Source organism: Triticum urartu, chromosome 2 (genome assembly GCF_003073215.2).
Source record: "Triticum urartu cultivar G1812 chromosome 2, Tu2.1, whole genome shotgun sequence".
In the NCBI taxonomy this organism is placed as follows: domain Eukaryota; kingdom Viridiplantae; phylum Streptophyta; class Magnoliopsida; order Poales; family Poaceae; genus Triticum; species Triticum urartu.
In genome coordinates, this window is record NC_053023.1 from 722,710,593 (window position 1) to 722,733,676 (window position 23,084).

The window sequence follows — 23,084 nt, forward strand, 5'->3', positions numbered from 1 at the left end:
TACTGAAGTGATTTGAGAAGAACTCCAGGTGACAACCAACCAAACTAGGTAGCTAGAACTCTTGTTCATCTCCCATGGACCACACTTCACTGACTTGTTTAATCTGCCCTGCCGCAGCGGCTATTTATAAGTCTAGACGAGAGACTAATGACCTAACAGCAAACTTGTTGCCTCCTGTCGACTGCGGCGTGCAATGCAGTACATGATCTTGGTGCTGGGTCGATGAACCTGGCAGTGCACCTAGACGTGATGCAGCCTAGGTTAGAAGGAAGTAGCTGCTAGAGGTAAGGGAATCTCGTAAGATGTGGCCTTTTCTGGCCAAGATTGGCAGCTCCATATCGTGCAAAAGCTCATGGTGTAAAGATGCGTGCCCAGCCTGCAAATTCCTTATCTCCTGCTAGAGATCAGTGTCGTCGGCGACGTTGCTCGGTTTCTGTCCACGGACATTTCTGTCAGCGCATCCATGCAAAGGGAGTGCAGTGCAGGGATCCGCTATAATTATCCCATGCAACTGGTGCAAAGCTTGAGCCGGCCAGTTGCAAGGACGGGGGATCCCGTGCAATTTTTGCTAATAATTTGCCGCAGGAAAATGCTCCATACATGTCATGGGTGCAGTAACTTGATAAAGTCAGTATCTCAAAAGGATTATCTAGAAGACATAAAGTGATCAGGACTTAGGTAGAAGAAGAGAAAATGTGCTTTTTGAACATTTCACACTGTTATATATTACCTCCGTCCTGAAAATTTTGTATTAGATTTGTCTAGCTACGAGGGAGTATGCAACAGAGACCGAGGGTGCCACCTCTACTTAAATACAAATCACAGTGTTTATGCACAGTTTTATGAAACAGTGGGTTCAGTACCTTGATGACCTACTAATGTACTAGTGCTAATACTACTTTTCACAGACAGTGGGTTCTTGAAATGCGCGGTCAGTCTGCAGGAGAATCCATATTGAGAACATAAACGGAACGAGTTTGGAGATGATCTTGTACTAGTGACTTAGGAGTATGAACTGAGTGTTGGATCCTCACACATAACCGGTGGAAAGTGCATGATCGTCAGTGGTGTTTATATTAAACTAAAAGCCAGCTGGTTGTTGGCCTGTTACACGCACAAATAATGCTAGCAGGACACATTTGGTAACCCTGACGCCAGAGCACATGGACCAAATCTGGTATTTCCCATTAGAAAACCTGTCTACTGACTCTGATCCAATGTGCTGGCTAGTTGGTCTCATTGTGCATGCGTGAGGCGTGACTGTATCGTATGGGCAGGCGGCATAAAGAGAGGGGAGAAAAGCTTGTGACACTGATGGCAATACACTCATCACAGAATCGATGACTGATATTCCCAAATCCCAAAGGCCATACAACAGAGCGAAAAGCTAGCTACAAGAAGGTGTCCAGGTTCAATGCACGCCAGCCCTGTCGTCGTTCAAAGTGCAGAGACCCAGATGATGAGGAGTAGTTTCAAAGCAGAGGAGATACTTGGAAAGGGCATGGAGATGGAGATGGAGATGCTTGGGGTATAAGTATCTTTGGAGAAGCATCATTCGCAGAGGCGAGACGATGGCGATGCGGCGGGAGCTTTTCCTCTTCTTCCTCATGCCGTAGGAGGGGGAGGAGAGGCCGTCGTCGTCGTGTCCTCGCATGGAGTTCCCCCATTCCGGTGTAGATGGTGGTACATTTAACTGAATTTCCGCTACCAGTGTTTTGTTACATGGCGGTACATCAACTGAAATTTCAGTACATAGAGAAAGTAATTTACGGACGTAGATGTAGGTATGCAAATGTTGAATCTCCTGGTCGGTTGAGTCTCGTGATGTATAGGTGTTGGTCTGATTTTTTTTTTCAGTTTTAGTTACACTGATTTGACTGTAATTTGTAGTGTAATTTTGAGTGCATTTTCAGAATAGTTTCACTTGTAGTCCAGTGTAAAATTTTACGGTGATATTTTCTATTGTTGGTACAGTTTATAGTCCTTCTCTGTGTACATTAGTAACCTTGTAACTTAGACACTGTCTCCACCATTAATTAACTGTAACTTAAGTGTAACTAACCTGTAAATTAAGTGTAATTAACCAGAATTTTTTATACTTACAGTCTATGTACTGAAATTTTCAGTCTAAATTGTAGCGTAATTACACTGTAAACTCGGTGTAATTAACCTGTAATGTCATCGCACTTTTACGCTGACAACCCTCTATATCCCTGTAATTTACAGTTCTTTATTTTGGTTTCTATTCTATGTAATTACACCGTAATGTCAATGCACTAACACTCTATATCCCTGTGTAATTTTAGTGAATTATATTTGTGACTGTAGTGTTTATTTTTGAAATTTTTACTATGTAATTACACTGGATTGTAAGTGTACCTATCCCTGGTGCAATTTCTGTGATTAATTTTGTAATCGGATCGATATAAATCATTGGTTTCTATTCTATGTAATTACACTGTAATGTTAGTGCACTCACACTCAATATCCCTGTGTAATTTCAGTGAATCATTTGTAACTGTAGTTTTAATTTTGTATATTTTACTATGTAATTACACTGAATTGTCAGTGTACTCACTATGTAAATCCCTGTGAAATTTTAGTGTATTAATTATGTAATCGGATCGATAAAAATCATTTTGACCATGGTTAGTTGCAGTGATGATTTGTTGTGAGTGGTATAGATCATTTGAAAACATGTGAGTAGATTGATGCAGGGTTGTGTGGGATCTGATGTTTTTTTAATTTACCATCAAATTCCTCAATAGTCAGTGTATTGTCAATCCTGAAAATCCTCATACAACCCTTCATTGGCTTGGAAGCAAGGTCATCTCTTTTCCTCTGGTTTTTTCTTAATGTGAAACAAGCATGTTCTATGAGTGCCATTTTGGAAAACCTCTTCTATTTCTCCTTGCATTGCTTTATCTTGATCTGTGATTATAGAGATAGGAAAGTGTCCGTTTTCTCATTGATTATGAATGCACAAGTGAAAAAGTATGTGTTTCCATGCGGTGAGACACCAACAAAGGGTGCAAATGGTAGATTATACTTGTTAGTTAGGAACGATGTGTCGAAGCTTATGCAATCTCCACAAATGTTGTACATCAGCCTCAACCTTGCATCCACCCAAAAAATGTTCCTTACCTTGTTCTCCGCATATAGCTCAAATGAGTAGTAGAAACCAGGGGGGTCAACTTGTTTTTTGTTAAACAAATGCACGACCTCCATCATGTCAGTGTTCGACACCTCTCTATTTATTGTTGATGCATAGTTTGTGACATGCTTCTTTGTGTAAGATAGTTGTGTTAAACCTCCTCAAAGATATCCAAGGACAGCAGCTATGTGTCATGTTTCCAGGTTGGTCCTTTTCAATGTTCTGGTCATGCAATTCTCCTCATCCGACATGTACTTCTGTGGTCTAAAAACCTTGTTGTTTGGTGTTAGCTCGTGGTTGTGATCCAAGCTCATTCTTGTTACCTACCACAACCCTCCTCTTTCTGGAAGTACCATTACAACTTTGCAACCTGACTTTGCGATAATTGTGCATTTCCTGATAGGCACTATAGATTATGTTTCTTCCTCCTTTATTTTTTCATGCTTGTTGCATTCCATGGTTATCCTTGTAATTTCATTGTTCCTCTTCTTACTCATTGTCCTAGATACAGCGATAGTGGTCACAAAAAATCCAATAATGTGTGAGTACAAGTTGAAGAATTCTTGCCCCTCTACTTTTGTCTTGAATAGCATTCTTAGTTGAGGTTTTGTCATGCTTTCGGTGTTCATTAAGTTCCTTTTTATTGCTGCCTCTTTCTCATTTTCCAGGAAGTTTTCAGTGTCTTCTTCATTTAGGTACTCCTTGTCCTCTTCAGTTTGAGTTGGCTGTTGCTATACCTATTGCCTATCTGTCTCTTCGCTTCTTTACGATGCTTGGAGGTTTAACCCTCTCTCTATTGCTTGTGTTGCAGATTTATCATATGAAAAGTCTTGTTCTGATTCTTGCATTTATTGTTAGTTAGTTTCAGTAACCTTGAGGAGCATTTTTCATCGGCAGTTAGTTATTAACTATTTTTCATGTGAGATTACCTTGTCCAATTCCATGTTGTAAAATAGATTGAAATCCCATGGGTTTGGGGCACTCATCATCCCATTTTCTTCCAGTGTCAAGAAATGCACCACAAGCATTGTCATTAAATCACACTAGCAGGTTATAGTCATATATACGCAAATAGTCTCATTCAGATTTATTTTTTAATTTGGCAGGTATGCTTACTATATTGTTGTCTCCTGCAGTGTCATCATTGCTAATTGTAGTGTTCGTCAGACTGTAATTAATATCTATGTTATCCTAGAATCCAAAAGAATGTTCCTGCTAGGTAGGGGGAAATCCATGTGTAAGTATAATTTCTCTATTTCTAGGTTGTGCCCTTTTGCCATGTTTTTGTTTTTCCATTTTACCTTACACATTATCGATGCTTGAAGAAGCTCAGTGGATGTGTACACTCCATTCTGCAATAACATTTTTATCAACCAGTTAGATACAACAACATGATATTTGTTTTCTTTATTTTTATTCAAAAATAAGAAATGTAAATTATTTGTGTCCTTACATGAAGGAGTGATTCTACTTCATCTTCTAGGTATGTCTCATGTCCTCGCATGCTTGGTTCACCTTCTTGATGCTAAATCTTAATAAATACTCCCTCCGTCCCATAATGTAAGACATTTTTTGACACTACTGTAGTGTCAAAAAACGTCTTACATTATGGGACAGAGGGAGTAGTTGAAAGTACTGAGTAGTGTTTCTAGCAAGTGTACTTTATTTATTTTCTTGAATTTCATTATTTTTCTGAGCTATCTACAGTGTCAGCAAAGATGTAATTTACAAGCTAGGTTTGCGTTGGCTTCATCTTACAAGATTTAATTGACAAGATATGTCAGAGTAATTTACAACCATGTCGTAATTGACAAAATAGGTCACAGTAATTTACAATGCATAGCTTCAGAAATTTTAGACCATATATCTAGATGTTTTTTCTAGTATAAGACTTATATTTATGTAGTGTACGGTTACTGGGGTCAAATAGCAAAAGAAGTACGTCAATCATTTTGGCTTCATCTCACATGAAGGAGTGCATCTTCATCTTGCTGGTATGACTTTTATCCTTATTCGTTTGCTTCACCTTCTTGATGCTAAAATTTATGTAGATAATGAAAGCACTCAGTAGTGTTTTCTAGCAAGTGTACTCTACTTATTTTTCTGATTTATATTATATTTATAAGCTGTTTACAGTGTCAACGTAGATGTAATTTTGAAACTAATGTCATCTTGAAAAAGTTGAGACGTAGTTTTACATGCATGATTTTAGATGATTTACTGTTTTTACACTGTAAATCTACTATAAAATGTCATTGTAACATGTCATTTTTGAATGTCTAAGCAATGTAATCCTAGTGTAAATTAGTATGGGGTCACTATAAAATATCAATGTAATCCTGCAGTAAATTACATTGTAAATGTCAATGGAACATGTACTTTTCATTTAAATGTCACTGTTACGTGTAAATTAGCATTGTAAACTTATGATGTAATTCTACTGTGAATTGCAATTTTAAATCTAGTGCAATTGCAATGTAACTATAGATTTTTAAATTCATCACTGCTCACAGTAATTTGATTAATCTTAGTAGAGTTCCTTTTTTTATGTTTACTGTACTATGCAAATGGGTAATTTGATCATGCTTTTTCATGTTTATGTTGATCCCATGACTCCATGCTCCTTTTTTAATCTGCTTTTCTTATTTCCTACAAAGTAATGGGTTTCCCCTATTTTTCATGTGCATGTTTCATGTAAATTCTGAGAAGTAGGAGAGAGAATTGTTCATAGGAGGGAGGGCGGAGAAGATTGTGAGGAGAGGATCTTTCACATGTGCATCCATGATTTTCTGCCCCTGGATCTTGGAGGAATTCCCCACCGTGCTTCCTTTTTGTTCCTCCCCTTGCATGCATGTTCCTGTATGGCTGTGAGATCATTTCCTTTCTTTCTGTGTGATGGGAGCTACCAGGGGCATGTCTTGTAGGCTGCATACAGTCCAACAAGGCCCGCGCGGTACAAAAATGGTTTGTTTGGTTGCCTGGGTCACATGAAAATATTGGCCCGCACAAACCTTAAAGCACCACTAGGCCTGGCTCAAGGGGAATGTCTGATTCAACCATTTTTCCATAGCTAGGCCCGAGTGATGCAACTCGGGGCACGTGGGCAGCGGAGGTTGAACACGAGGAGGCAAGCTCGAGAGTCGCGTTGTTTCCTAAAATGCCGACATAATTACGCTCACCGGTCTCTCCCCCTCTCTCCACTCTCCCCACCCTCACACCAGCAGCGGCGAGCGGTGAAGCGAATAACTGCAAGGTGAGCACCAGCGTCAATCACCAGCTTCACCACCTCAGCGGCAGAAGTTTGGCAATGGCAATAAGCCATTTATCCTCTCTTTTGATTTGTGCATCCGATTCACGCTTTAGGGGTCGGATTGAACATCGGGTTCAAAAGGGGATTGACCACCACATCTGGATTTAGGCGGTACCGATGGATTTTAGGGTTCATGCGGGGATTGAGTACAAGGGGCTTTGGGAATGGGGTAAATCAAGCTTACAAGCACCAATACATCCAAGTCGCGACGACCCTGGAGGCACTTGGAGTGGCGGGTGCCCTTAGCCTTGTCGTCATCCACCTTCGGCTCTACCGCACCATCCACCATCTCCTCCTCATCTTCATCCTCTGGAACGATGGGCATTGTACAGTTACCAGGCGCTGGTGGCCTGAAAATCGGCTGCATCGCTTCGTGGTCGTTCTCCAGCGCTACTGCAATGGTCGGTTGTGTATTAAAAGGCCTGACAAGCCTGTACTTGGCACATCTGGCTCTCTAACCAGTATTGCCGGACTCGGCCTAATCCATCACCCAGTGTGGTATATCCATTGACATAGCACCTTTTAATGGGTCATGTATCATCGTCTTCAACCCCTCCTTTGTCGCCTTCAACACCACATCATCTACTTATTTATGCATGTCCTTAATGCTAGTGATCTAGGAGCACACCTCCATGGTTTTGGCGAACTTGGTGTGGTCACTAAGCGAGCGGCCAAAGAGGAAAAATCCCTCCATCCAATGCCATTGGGGAAGGGGATGGGGATGGGATTCATGGCGACGGAGTGGTGGTGAGACAGAGTTGTGGAAGAGGATAGAAGATAGAGATATGTAGTTGAATGTGATGGTGGATAAATACGTTATGGTGTGTTCCTGTTTGTGCATCTAGTGCCCACTTAGTGGTTTTGGAGTATTGAAGACAAATACGTTAAGGGGCTAATGTGTTTGTGTGTGTACACAGGAGTTATAGTCCTTGAAGATTAGGTTTAACCGATGAAATACGACCCCAAAAAATGTATTGCTTTAAGTGAAGAATTTGGTTCATCCTTTGAAGAAATTGAAGTGAAGAATCGGAAGCTTCAAGAATTTGTTTTCGTAGTTTCTTTCTTCTTATTTTGAGTCATAGGAAATACCGTGTTGTTAAAGGGGTTCTAGGTGATACATAATCATATTTCCGAAGTGATGCTCAAAAGCTATACACTACCTATTTCTTCGATCTGAAGACTTTAGAAATCTCCCGCAGTGCAGTCAGGTTCATCAGCGATAGAGACAAAGTTCTTCTGGTCATTGAAGAAAATAGTCTGACTAAGGAGTGAGGATTTCTCTAGTGCGATCTGCCTGCCATGAGGAAATTGATTGCCTCAGCCAATTTGGGAGTTCAAATTTCCGACTATTGTTGCGCTTAGTGCCATCTGTCTAGTGGATCCTTATCCTAACAACGGTCATGTCCAAAGGGGCATTTATAAGAATTCATGTTGGGTTGCCCCTGGCTATAAATAGCCACCCCCACAACCACTTGTTGGTTGGCTACTCCAAGAGAGAGATTGACACTTGTCATTTGAGAGCAACTCATCCTATGACGACTTTGTGAAAACCCAAGTGAGGAAAACCCCAAGTAGAGCCAAAGTGATCGAGCATCACTGAAGAGATTGATCTATGTGATCCGATGTCTGTTAACTTTGAAGACTGTCATTCTTCCAGACGGTTAGGCGTAATGCACTGAGCACCCAAGAGTAATTGTGGCGTGCCGGTGAACAAGTCTGTGAAGGTTTTGGAAGTCTACCTTGAAGACTTACCATGAATGATTGGGCAAGGTCTACAGTGACCTTAGCTCAAGAGGAATAAGATGAAGACTAAGTGTCTTCGGAGTTCAATCGCAAGCCACATCAACCAGATGTACAGTTGATACAGCAACTGGAACTGGTCTACCAAATCGCTATGTCTTCACCGATCCTATATGGTTTCAAATTCCTCAACTCTTTACTTTCAGTATTTCCTCTATTGAAGAATGTGTGATCTACATTCTGAAAAATTTGAACTAAACACTTTCATCATGATGCCTTTCATTTCTTCAGTTCATATTGTGTATGCATGAATGCTTGTATGATTGCATGTTCTTCACCTGCATCTATCTTGTATGCATGTTTTTCCTTTTTGTGATAATTTAGTTTCGCCTCTCTTAATATGTCTTCACTATGATCTTCGTCAAATTCATCAGAGTTTGACAAATTTATAAATATCTCCCATTCACTCCCCCCCTGGGACTAAACATGCACTTTCAGCTCCATTTGTCCCTTCATTGACCTTCATTCATGATGTTCATAATGTAGATCGACAACGCTCCTTCGGAGAACTCCAAGGTCAAGCAGGTGGTGTCGGCCGAAGAGAAGGGAAAGGAGGTGATGGATCTACCCAGCGCCCCCAAGCGAGAGAGGAACTTCGGCCATTTCCATGAGGAGGCTGGGCCAACTCACTTCTGCAAGGTCATCCTTGCACCAAAGCTGGAGTGCATGTCGATGCCACTGGACTTCACCAAGCACTTCCCCTCCGTCCCTCGGGAATTCAAGCTCAAGACCTACACTGGCTGGATCTTGAGGGCGACGGTCTGGGTGACCAACGGTAGGGTAACCTTTGATCAGGGTTGGGCCCCCTTTGCCACTATTCACTAGATCAAGATCGGGTACCTCCTCACTTTCAAGTTGCTGACTCCCGACACACTCAAGGTGATCATCTTCAATGAAGACGGCGCTGAGGTGGTAACAAAATGCAAGAAGCACTACCTAACCTTCACCATGGATGTCTAGAAAGTTCACTCTTGCATAATTTGCTTCAGTTTAGCGCTGAAGGTTTGTTTAAGACTATGTGATGTGCTGCTACCTCTTGAGCATGCGTTGGTTTTCCCTTGAAGAGGAAAGGGTGATGCAGCAAAGTAGTGTAAGTATTTCCCTTAGTTTTTTAGAACCAAGGTATCAATCCAGTAGGAGACAACGCACAAGTCACCTAGTACTTGCACAAACAATCAAGAACCTCGCAACCAACGCAATAAAGGGGTTGTCAATCCCTTCACGGTCACTTGTGAAAGTGAGATTTGATAGAGATAATAAGATAAATATTTTTGGTATTTTGTTGTATAGATTGGAAAGTAAATATTACAAAATAGTAAACAAGATGCGATAATAAAAGAGATGCAATATAATAAGAGACCCGGGGGCCATAGGTTTCACTAGTGGCTTCTCTCATGATAGCATTGATACGTCCATTTTGCATCATGCTTTTATACCGATATTTATTACATTATGGGTTGTTATTACACATTATGTCACAATACTTATGCCTTTTCTCTCTTATTTTACAAGGTTTACATGAAGAGGGAGAATGCCGGCAGCTGGAATTCTGGGCTGGAAAAGGAGCAAATATTAGAGACCTATTCTGCACAACTCCAAAAGTCCTGAAACTCCATGAAAGTCAGTTTTGGAATATATAAAAAATATTGGGCGAAGAAAGCACCAGAAGGGGGGCACCCACCGTCCATGAGGGTGGGGGCGCGCCCTACCCCCTCTGGTGCTTTCTTCTGCCTCGTGGGCCCCCTGGCAGGCCTCCGGTGCCCATCTTTTGCTATATGAAGTCTTTCGCCCTGGAAAAAATAAAAAAGAATCTTTCGGGACGAAGCGCCGCCGTCTCGAGGCGGAACCAATCTAGGGCTCCGGCGGAGCTGTTCTGCCGGGAAACATCCCTCCGGAAGGGGGAAATCATCACCATCGTCATCACCATCGATCCTCTCATCGGGAGGGGGTCAATCTGCATCAACATCTTCACCAACACCATCTCATCTAAAACCCTAGTTCATCTCTTGTATCCGATCTTTGTCTCAAAACCTTAGATTGGTACCTGTGGGTTGCTAGTAGTGTTGATTACTCCTTGTAGTTGATGCTAGTTGGTTTATTCAGTGGAAGATCATATGTTCAGATCCTTCATGCATATTAATACCCCTCTGATTATGAACATGAATATGATTTGTGAGTAGTTACGTTTGTTCCTGAGGACATGGGTGAAGTCTTGCTATAAGTAGTCATGTGAATTTGGTATTCGTTTGATATTTTGATGAGATGTATGTTGTCTCTCCTCTAGTGGTGTCATGTGAACGTCGACTACATGACACTTTACCATTATTTGGGCCTAGGGGAAGGCATTGGGAAGTAATAAGAAGATGATGGGTTGCTAGAGTGATAGAAGCTTAAACCCTAGTTTATGCGTTGCTTCGTAAGGGGCTGATTTGGATCCACATGTTTCATGCTATGGTTAGGTTTACCTTAATACTTCTTTTGTAGTTGCGGATGCTTGCAAGAGGGGTTAATCATAAGTGGGATTCTTGTCCAAGGAAGGGTAGTACCCAAGCACCGGTCCACCCACATATCAAATTATCAAACTAACGAACGCTTATCATATGGTCCACCGGACAAGCATCCCACTTATGATTAACTCCTCTTGCTAGTTGGTTTATTCGGTGGAAGATCATATGGTCAAATCCTTCATGCATATTAATACCCCTTTGATTATGAACATGAATATGATTTGTGAGTAGTTACGTTTGTTCCTGAGGATATGGGAGAAGTCTTGCTATAAGTACTCACGTGAATTTGGTATTCGTTTGATATTTTGATGAGATGTATGTTGTCTCTCCTCTAGTGGTGTCATGTGAACGTCGACTACATGACACTTCACCGTTGTTTGGGCCTAGGGGAAGGCATTGGGAAGTAATAACTAGATGATGGGTTGCTAGAGTGACAGAAGCTTAAATCCTGGTTTATGTGTTGCTTCGTAAGGGGCCGATTTGGATCCACATGTTTCATGTTATGGTTAGGTTTACCTTAATACTTCTTTTGTAGCTGTGGATGCTTGCAAGAGGAGTTAATCATAAGTGGGATGCTTGTCCATGGAAGGGCAGTGCCCAAGTACCGGTCCACCCACATATCAAATTATCAAAGTAACGAACGTGAATCATATGATCATGATGAAAACTAGCTTGACAATAATTCCCATGTGTCCTCGGGAGCGCTTTCCTTTATATAAGAGTTTTTGCAGGCTTGTCCTTTGCTACAAAAAGGATTGGGCCACCTTTCTGCATCTTGTTTAATTTTGTTACTTGTTACCCGTTACAAATTACCTTATCACAAAACTATCTGTTACCGATAATTTCAGTGCTTGCAGAGAATACTTACTGAAAACTGCTTATCATTTCCTTCTGCTCCTCGTTGGGTTCGACACTCTTACTTATCAAAAGGACTACGGTAGATCCCCTATACTTGTGGGTCATCAAGACTCTTTTCTGGCGCCGTTGCCGGGGAGTGAAGCGCCTTTGGTAAGTGGAATCTGGTAAGGAAAAATTTATATAGTGTGCTAAAATTTACTGTCACTTGTTATTATGGAAAGTAATCCTTTGAGGGGCTTGTTCAAGGTATCTTCACCCTTACCAGTAGAGCAAAGAGTTGCTCCACAACCTACTGAACCTACTGAAAATGTTTACTTTGAAATTCCTTCGGGTATGATAGAGAAACTGCTAGCTAATCCTTTTACAGGAGATGAAACATTACATCCCGATTTGCACCTAATCTATGTGGATGAAGTTTGTGGATTATTTAAGCTTGCAGGTATGCCCACGGATGTTATCAAGAAGAAGGTCTTCCCTTTATCCTTGAAGGGAAAGGCATTGACATGGTTTAGGCTATGCGATGATATTGTATCATGGAACTACAATCGATTGAAATTGGAATTTCATCAGAAGTTTTATCCTATTCATCTCGTTCATCGTGATTGTAATTATATATATAATGTTTGACCTCGTGAAGGAGAAAGTATCGCTCAAGCTTGGGGGAGGCTTAAGTCAATGTTATATGCATGCCCCAATCATGAGCTCTCAGGAGAAATTATTATTCAAAATTTTCATGCTCGGCTTTCTCTCAATAATCGCTCCATGCTCGATACTTCTTGTACTGGTTCTTTTATGATGAAGACTATTAAATTCAGATGGGATTTATTGAAAAAGAATTAAACGCAACTCTGAAGATTGGGAACTAGACGAAGGTAAGGAGTCAGGTATAACACCTAAGTTTGATTGTGTTAAATCTTTTATGGATACCAATGCTTTTCATGAATTTAGCACTAAATATGGACTTGACTCTGAGATAGTAGCTTCTTTCTGTGAATCATTTGCTACTCATGTTGATCTCCCTAAGGATAAGTGGCTTAAATATCATCCTCCCATTGAAGTAAAAGTAGTTGAACCTATTAAAGTTGAGGAAAATACTATCACTTATAATGTTGATCATATTGTTCCTACCGCTTATATTGAGAAACCACCTTTCCCTACTAGAATAAAGGATCATGCTAAAGCTTCAACTGTGGTTCGTAAGAGTAATGCTAGAACACCTACACCCCCTGAGCAAATTAAAGTTGAACCTAGTATTGCAATGGTTAAAGATCTCTTGGTCGATAATATTGATGGGCATGTTATTTACTTTTGTGATGAAGCTGCTAGAATTGCTAGAACCGATACTAAAGATAAACATAGACCTGTTGTTGGCATGTTTGTTGTTTCTGTTAAAATAGGAGATCACTGTTATCATGGCTTATGCGATATGGGTGCTAGTGCGAGTGCAATACCTCATTCTTTATATAAACAAATTATGCATGATATTGCACCTGCTGAGATAGAAGATATTGATGTTACTATTAAGCTTGCCAATAGAGATACTATTTAACCAGTTGGGATTGTTAGAGATGTTGAAGTCTTGTGTGGGAAAGTTAAATATCCTACTGATTTTCTTGTTCTTGGTTCCCCACAAGATGACTTTTGTCCCATTATATTTGGTAGATCCTTCTTGAATACTGTTAATGCTAAGATATACTGCAAAAAGGATATTGTTTCTGTTGGTTTAGGGGATATGTCTCATGATTTTAATTTTGCTAAATTTCGTAGACAACCCCATGAGAAAGAATTGCCTAGTAAATATGAAATTATTGGTCTTGCTTCTATTGTCGTGCCTCCTAATGATCCTTTAGAACAATAATTGCTAGACCATGAAAATGATATGTTTATGAATGAAAGAAGGGAAATAGATGAAGTATTCTTTAAACAGGGACCAATTTTGAAACACAACTTGCCTATTGAAATTCTAGGGGATCCTCCTCCACCCAAGGGTGATCCCATGTTTGAGCTTAAACCATTACCTGGTACTCTTAAATATGCTTATCTTGATGAAAAGAAGATATATCCTGTTATTATTAGTGCTAACCTTTCAGAGCAGGAAGAAGAGAGATTATTGAAAACTCCGAAGAAGCGCCGTGCTGCTATTGGATATACTCCTGATGATCTTAAGGGCATTACTCCCACTCTATGCCAGCACAAAATAAAATTGGATAAAGATGCTATACCGGTTGTTGATCACCAAGGACGGTTAAATCCTAAGATGAAATAAGTGGTAAGAAATGAAATACTAAAGCTTTTGGAGGCAGGTATAATTTATCCTGTTGCTGATAGTCAGTGGGTAAGTCATGTCCATTGTGTCCCTAAGAAGGGAGGTATTACTGTTGTTCCTGATGATAAAGATGAATTAATCCCACAAAGAATAGTTACAGGTTATAGAATGGTAATTTACTTCCGCAAATTAAATAAAGCTACTAAAAAGGATCATTACCCTTTACCTTTTATTGATCAAATGCTAGAAAATCATCCAAACATACACATTTTTGCTTCCTAGATGGTTATTCTGGTTTCTCTCAAATACATGTTTCAAAAGAGGATCAGGAAAAGACCACTTTTACTTGCCCTTTCGGTACCTTTGCTTATAGATGTATGCCTTTTGGTTTATGTAATGCACCTGCTACCTTTCAAAGATGTATGACTGCTATATTCTCTGACTTTTGTGAAAAGATTGTTGAGGTTTTCATGGATGATTTCTCCATGTATGGAACTTCTTTTGATGATTGCTTCAGCAACCTTGATCGAGTTTTGCAGAGATGTGAAGAAACTAATCTTGTCTTGAATTGGGAGAAGTGCCACTTTATGGTTAATGAAGGTATTGTCTTGGGGCATAAAGTTTATGAAAGAGGTATCGAAGTTGATAAAGCTAAAGTTGATGCTATTGAAAAGATGTCGTGTCCTAAGGACATTAAAGGTATAAGAAGTTTCCTTGGTCATGCCGGTTTTTATAGGAGGTTCATTAAAGACTTCTCAAAAATTTCTAGGCCTCTGACTAACCTTTTACAAAAAGATGTTCCTTCTGTCTTTGATGATGATTGTGTAGAAGCATTTGAAATACTTAAGAAAGCCTTGATTTCTGCACCTATTATTCAGCCTCCTGATTGGAATTTACTCTTTGAAATTATGTGTGATGCTAATGATTATGTTGTAGGTGTTGTTCTAGGACAAAGAGTTGATAAGAAATTAAATGTTATCCAATATGCTAGTAAAACCCTAGACAGTGCCCAGAGAAATTATGCTACTACTGAAAAAGAAATTTTAGCAGTTCTATTTGCTTGTGATAAGTTCAGACCTTATATTGTTGATTCTAATATAACTGTTCACATTGATCATGCTGCTATTAAATATCTTATGGAAAAGAAAGATGCTAAACCTAGACTTATTAGATGGGTTCTCCTACTACAAGAATTTGATTTGCATATTATTGATAGAAAGGGAGCTGAGAATCCCGTTGCAGACAACTTGTCTAGGTTGGAAAATGTTCTTGATGACCCACTACCTATTGATGATAGCTTTCCCGATGAACAATTAGCTGTCATAAATGATTCTCGTATTGCTCCATGGTATGCTGATTATGCTAATTACATTGTTGCTAAATTTACCACCTACTTTCACATACCAGCAAAAGAAAAAAATCTATGACTTAAGACATTACTTCTGGGATGACCCACACCTTTATAAAGAAGGAGTAGATGGTGTTATTAGACGTTGTGTAACTGAGCATGAATAGGAACAGATCCTACGCAAGTGTCACTCTGAGGCTTATGGAGGACACCACACTGGAGATAGAACTGCACATAAGGTATTCCAATCCGGTTTTTATTGGCCTACTCTTTTCAAGGATGCCCGTAAGTTTGTCTTGTCTTGTGATGAATGTCAAAGAATTGGTAATATTAGTAGACGTCAAGAAATGCCTATGAATTATTCACTTGTTATTGAGCCATTTGATGTTTAGGGCTTTGATTATATGGGACTGTTTCCTTCCTCTAATGGGTATACACATATTTTAGTTGTTGTTGATTACGTTACTAAGTGGGTAGAAGCTATTCCAACTAGTAGTGCTGATCACAACACCACTATTAAGATGCTTAAAGAAGTTAATTTTTCAAGGTTTGGAGTCCCTAGATACTTGATGACTGATGGTGGTTCACATTTTATTCATGGTGCTTTTCGTAAAATGCTTGCTAAGTATGATGTTAATCATAGAATTGCATCTCCATACCACCCACAGTCTATTGGTCAAGTAGAACTGAGTAATAGAGAGCTTAAATTAATTTTGTAAAAGACTGTTAATAGATCAAGAAAGAATTGGTCCAAGAAACTTGATGATGCATTATGGGCCTATAGAACTGCATATAAAAATCCTATGGGTATGTCTCCGTATAAGATGGTTTATGGAAAAGCATGTCACTTACCTCTCGAAGTAGAACATAAGGCATATTGGGCCATTAAAGAGCTCAACTATGACTTCAAACTTGCCGGTGAGAAGAGACTATTTAACATTAGCTCACTTGATGAGTGGAGAACCCAGGCCTATGAGAATGCCAAACTATTTAAAGAAAAAGTTAAAAGATGGCATGACAAAAGGATACAAAAACATGAGTTTAATGTAGGTGATTATGTTATACAACTCTCATTTAAGATTTTTTGCAGGAAAACTCCTCTCTAAATGGGAAGGTCCTTACGTTATCGAGGAGGTCTACTGTTCCGGTGCCATAAAAATCAACAACTTCGAAGGCACAAATCCGAAGGTGGTGAACGGTCAAAGAATCAAACATTATATCTTAGGTAATCCCATAAATGTTGAAACTAATGTTATTGACACCATAACCCCGGAGGAGTATATAAGGGACACTTTTCACAATGTTTCAGACTCCGAAAAGGAATAGGTATGTGGTACGGTAAGTAAACCGACTCCAAAACGGTCCTAATGGGAATTTTTCTCTGTTTTGGAATATTTAAGAATATAGGAAAATAAGAAGCAGTCCGAAAAGGACACGAGGTGTCCACGAGGGTGGAGGGCGCGCCCCCTGCCTCGTGGGCACCTCGTGTGCCCTCCTAACTTCGTTTTCTTGCACGATACTTCTTTCGGTCGGTAAAAATTCATTATATAATCTCCTGAAGGTTTTGACTATCGTATCACACAAATATCTCCTACTTTTGTTTCGAGCTGTCTCTGCTGCAGATTTAGAGTAAGATGTCATTTCAAGACTCCGGTCGGGAGAGCTATGTCTCACATCTCATTGCTGACCCGAAGACCTATGGGGACCGATCTCCTTACGGTCGAACTACGGATGATGAAGAGGATGCTCCTTTGATGAGGATCGATGATTCAAGTTAGGAGGAGGAGGATGTTCCTCTACCTCAACCTAGGGATATGCACATGAAGTTCAAGAAGTCTAGCCTCCCTAAGAGGGCTAACTGGTCTTATAATCGATCTATTCCTCCTTGTTTTCGGCAGAAAAGCAAAGGAGATTTATGTGACAAGATCTTGAAGCTGGAGTTGGAGGTTGATAATTTAAAGGAGGAAATTGCTCTCCTCAACTACAATATGAAAAGGCTGAAGGCACAATTGTCACCACCACCACCATCTTCATCACCACCAAATGAGAACTGAGTATCGTGTATGGGCACTCCCCTTGGAAACTCCCAAGCTTGGGGGAGTGCCCCGGTATCGTATCACCATCACACTTTTATCTTTACCATTTTTCTTAGTTCGATCCTTTTGGTAATATATTGATCTAGTAGAATAAAGTTTTAGTATGATCTAGTTTTGAGTTTTGCTTTATGATCCTTCTATGTAATCGAGTCTGTGAGCTATATATAATAAAGATTAGTTTTGAGTCGAGGGCTTTGCTATCTTGCTATGATCTTAAGGGAATAAAAGAGTGAATAAAAATAAATAAAGAGATCATGTTAATCTTATGGAGAGTAATGGCTTCACATATAAAGAGTATGATGAATAAAAGTTGTTGAGAGTTGACAAACATAGTTTTGGCCATCATTGCAATTAATAGTAAGTAATAAAGAAAGAGAGGTTTTCACATATAAATATACTATCTTGGACATCTTTTATGATTGTGAGCCCTCATTAAAATATGACATGCTAAAAAGTTGATGTTGGACAAGGAAGACAACGTAATGGGTTATGTTTTCTTACATCCGAAATAAATTATATTGTTATGGATCATCCAACATGTTGAGCTTGCCTTTCCCCCTCATGTTAGCCAAATTCTTTACACCAAGTAGAGATACTACTTGTGCCTCAAAATATCCTTAAACCCAGTTTTGCCATGAGAGTCCATCATATCTGCCTATGGATTGAGTAAGATCCTTCAAGTAAGTTGTCATTGTTGCAAGCAATAAAAATTGCTCTCTAAATATGTATGATCTATTAGTGTGGAGAAAATAAGCTTTATACAATCTTGTGATGTGGAAGAAATAAAAGCGACAGACTGCATAATAAAGGTCCATATCACAAGTGGCAATATAAAGTGGCGTTCTTTTGCATTAAGATTTCGTGCATCCAACCATAAAAACACATGAAAACCTCTGCTTCCCTCTGCGAAGGGCCTATCTTTTACCTTTGTCTTATACTTTATACAAGAGTCGTGGTGATCTTCACCTTTCCTTTTTACATTTTATCCTTTGGCAAGCACTGTGTGTTGGAAAGATCTTGATATATATATATATATATATATATATATATATATATATATATATATATATCTAATTGGATGTGGGTTTTCATAAACTATTATTGTTGACATTACCCTTGAGGTAAAAGGTTGGGAGGCGAAGCTATAAGCCCCTATCTTTCTCTGTGTTCGATCAAAGCTTCATACCTATAAGTATTGCGTGAGTGTTAGCAATTGTGAAAGACTAAATGATAGTTGAGTATGTGGACTTGCTGAAAAGCTCTTATATTGACTCTTTCCGATGTTATGATAAATTGCAATTGCTTCAGTGACTGAGATTATAGTTTGCTAGCTTTCAATGAAGTTTCTGATTCATACTTTAAATTGTGAATAGATTGTTACTTTAGCATAAGAAATCATATGACAATATATATATATGTTGTTGTTCTAAGAATGATCATGATGCCCTCATGTCCGTATTTTATTTTATCGACACCTCTTTCTCTAAACATGTGGACATATTTTTCGATATCGGCTTCCACTTCAGGACAAGCGAGGTCTAAGCTTGGGGGAGTTGATACGTCCATTTTGCATCATGCTTTTATATCGATATTTATTGCATTATGGGCTATTATTACACATTATGTCACAATATTTATGCCTTTTCTCTCTTATTTTACAAGGTTTACATGAAGAGGGAGAATGTCGGCAGCTGGAATTCTGGGCTGGAAAAGGAACAAATATTAGAGACCTATTCTGCACAACTCCAAAAGTCCTGAAACTCCACGAAAGTCAGTTTTGGAATATATAAAAAATATTGGGCGAAGAAAGCACCAGAGGGGGGCACCCACCGTCCACGAGGATGGGGGGCGCGCCCTACCCTCCTGGGCGCGCCCCCTGCCTCATGGGCCCCCTAGCAGGCCTCCAGTGCCCATCTTTTGCTATATGAAGTCTTTCGCCTTGGAAAAAATAAAAAAGAAGCTTTCGGGACGAAGCGCCGCCGTCTTGAGGCGGAACCTTGGCGGAACCAATCTAGGGCTCCGGCGGAACTATTTTGCCGGGGAAACATCCCTCCGGGAGGGGGAAATCATCACCATCGATCCTCTCATCGGGAGGGGGTCAATCTACATCAACATCTTCACCAACACCATCTCATCTAAAACCCTAGTTCATCTCTTGTATCCGATCTTTGTCTCAAAACCTTAGATTGGTACCTGTGGGTTGCTAGTAGTGTTGATTACTCCTTGTAGTTGATGCTAGTTGGTTTATTCAGTGGAAGATCATATGTTCAGATCCTTCATGCATATTAATACCCCTCTGATTATGAACATGAATATGATTTGTGAGTAGTTACGTTTGTTCCTGAGGACATGGGTGAAGTCTTGCTATAAGTAGTCATGTGAATTTGGTATTCGTTTGATATTTTGATGAGATGTATGTTGTCTCTCCTCTAGTGGTGTCATGTGAACGTCGACTACATGACACTTTACCATTATTTGGGCCTAGGGGAAGGCATTGGGAAGTAATAAGAAGATGATGGGTTGCTAGAGTGACAGAAGCTTAAACCCTAGTTTATGCGTTGCTTCGTAAGGGGCTGATTTGGATCCACATGTTTCATGCTATGGTTAGGTTTACCTTAATACTTCTTTTGTAGTTGCGGATGCTTGCAAGAGGGGTTAATCATAAGTGGGATTCTTGTCCAAGGAAGGGTAGTACCCAAGCACCGGTCCACCCACATATCAAATTATCAAACCAACGAACGCTTATCATATGAGCATGATGAAAACTAGCTTGACGATAATTCCCATGTGTCCTCGGGAGTGTTTTCCTTTATATAAGAGTTTGTCCAGGCTTGTCCTTGCTACAAAAAGGATTGGGCCACCTTGCTGCACCTTGTTTATTTTTATTACTTGTTACCCGTTACAAATTACCTTATCACAAAACTATATGTTACCGATAATTTCAGTGCTTGCAGAGAATACCTTACTGAAAATTGCTTATCATTTCCTTTTGCTCCTCGTTGGGATCGATAGTCTTACTTATCGAAAGGACTACGATAGATCCCCTATACTTGTGGGTAATTGATACATCTCCAACGCATCTATAATTTTTGATTGCTCCATGCTATATTATCTACTCCCTCCGTTCGGAATTACTTGTCTTGGATATGGATGTATTTAGAACTAAAATACATCTAGATACATCCATTTCTATGACAAGTAATTCCGAACGGAGGGAGTACTGTTTTGGACATTATTAGGCTTTATTATACACTTTTATATTATTTTTGGGACTAACCTATTAACCGGAGGCCCAGCCCAGAATTGTTGTTTTTTTGCCTATTTTAGGGTTTCGAAGAAAAGGAATATCAAACGGAGTCCAAACGGAATGAAACCTTTGGGAACATGATTTTTGGAACGAACAAGATCCAGGAGACTTGGACCCTACGTCAAGCAACCAACAGGAAGGCCACGAGGTAGGAGGGCGCGCCTACCCCCCCCCCCCCCCCCCCCCCCCAGGCGCGCCCTCCCCCTTGTGGGCCCCCTGTTGCTCCACCGACACTTCTTCCTCTTATATATACCTACGTACCCCCAAACGATCAGATGCGGAGCCAAAACCCTAATTCCACCGCCATAACTTTCTGTATCCATGAGATCCCATCTTGGGGCCTGTTCCGGAGCTCCGCCGGAGGGGGCATCGTTCACGGAGGGCTTCTACATCAACACCATAGCCCTTCCGATAAAGTGTGAGTAGTTTACCTCAGACCTACGGGTCCATAGTTATTAGCTAGATGGCTTATTCTCTCTTTTTGGATCTCAATACAAAGTTCTCCCCCTCTCTTGTGGATATCTATTCAATGTAATCTTATTTTGCTGTGTGTTTGTTGAGACCGATGAATTGTGGGTTTATGATCAAGTTTATCTATGAACAATATTTGAATCTTCTCTGAATTCTTTTATGTATGATTGGTTATCTTTGCAAGTCTCTTCGAATTATCAGTTTGGTTTGGCCTACTAGATTGATCTTTCTTGCAATGGGAGAAGTGCTTAGCTTTGGGTTCAATCTTGCGGTGTCCTTTCCCAGTGACAGTAGGGGCAGCAAGGCACGTATTGTATTGTTGCCATCGAGGATAACAATATGGGTTTTTTATCATATTGCATGAGTTTATCCCTCTACATCATGTCATCTTTCTTAAGGCGTTACTCTGTTCTTATGAACTTAATACTCTAGATGCATGCTAGATAGCGGTCGATGTGTGGAGTAATAGTAGTAGATACAAGCATGAGTCGGTCTACTTGTCTCGGACTGATGCCTATATACATGATCATACCTATATATTCTCATAACTATGCTCAATTCTGTCAATTGCTCAACAGTAATTTGTTCACCCATCGTAAAATACTTATGTTCTTGAGAGAAGCCACTAGTGAAACCTATGGCCCCCGGGTATATCTTCATCATATTAATCTTCCAATACTTAGTTATTTTCATTGCCTTTTATTTTACTTTGCATCTTTATCATAAAAATACCAAAAATATTATCTTATCATATCTATCAGATCTCACTCTCATAAGTGACCGTGTAGGAATTGACAACCCCTTATCGCGTTGGTTGCGAGAATTATTTGTTTTGTGCAGGTGCGAGGACTCGCGCATAGCCTCCTACTGATGATACCTTGTCTCAAAAAACTGAGGGAAATACTTACCACTTTGCTGCATCACCCTTTCCTCTTCAAGGGAAAACCAAACGCAGTGCTCAAGAGTAGCAAGAAGGATTTCTGGCGCCGTTGCCGGGAAGTCTACGCAAAAGTCAAACATACCAAGTACCCATCACAAACCCTTATCTCCCGCATTACATTATTTGCCATTGCCTCTCGTTTTCCTCTCCCCCACTTCACCCTTGCCATTTTATTCCCCTCCTCTCTCTATCCTCCCTCTCTTTCCTTTCGCCTCTTTTTCTGTTGCTTGTCATTATGGCTAGTCCCTTATCCTTCTCGTTGTCTCCTGAGAATGAGTTCTAAATTTAAGCAAAAGGAGGAGAAAATCTAAAAGACGCTTGGTATAGAATTGCAAATGCTCAAAAAGATCTACCAGGAAAGCAATTCTACTTCCGTTCTTCTTCGCAATTTTATGTAGGCGCTACTCCTTGGTACAGATATATCCTTTTGATACCATTACCAGAGAACTTCTGGTAGCATACTTTTGATTCTTATAATGCTATGATATATTTGTTTTGGCTCACCACCTCTTTTGGTTTAATGGAACTACCGTAACTTTTGGAAATGTAATGCAAAGACTTGAAATTATTTAGAATAGTGCTAACTTTAGAGTTAATTGAAAATTTGGATAAAAAGATCCACAACCAAATCACTCAATATGGATCTAAAGTAGGAGTCACCTTGGAAAATATTAAAGAAAAGAACCTATAGTTAATGAGAAAATAAATCAGGATTCCACTAGAATCGATAAACTTGAGGGTATTATTACCAACTTGCGAACCGCTTTTTCTTCTGTAAAGATTACTCCAAGTCCTCCCACTAAAATTGCCAAGCTTATGTATGTTCCTAAAAATAAGGGTGAATCTTCTAATAAGGAAACTGCGGATCTCAAATCTATAAGTATTTATCCCAATCTTTTTTACTATCATTAAGGAACCATTTATTACAAATGAATTTTTCGATCTTGTGCCTAAAAATTTGATAATTAATAAAAATAAATAAATTTCTAAGGATGGTATATGCCTCATTGAAGAATTGCCTACTAAA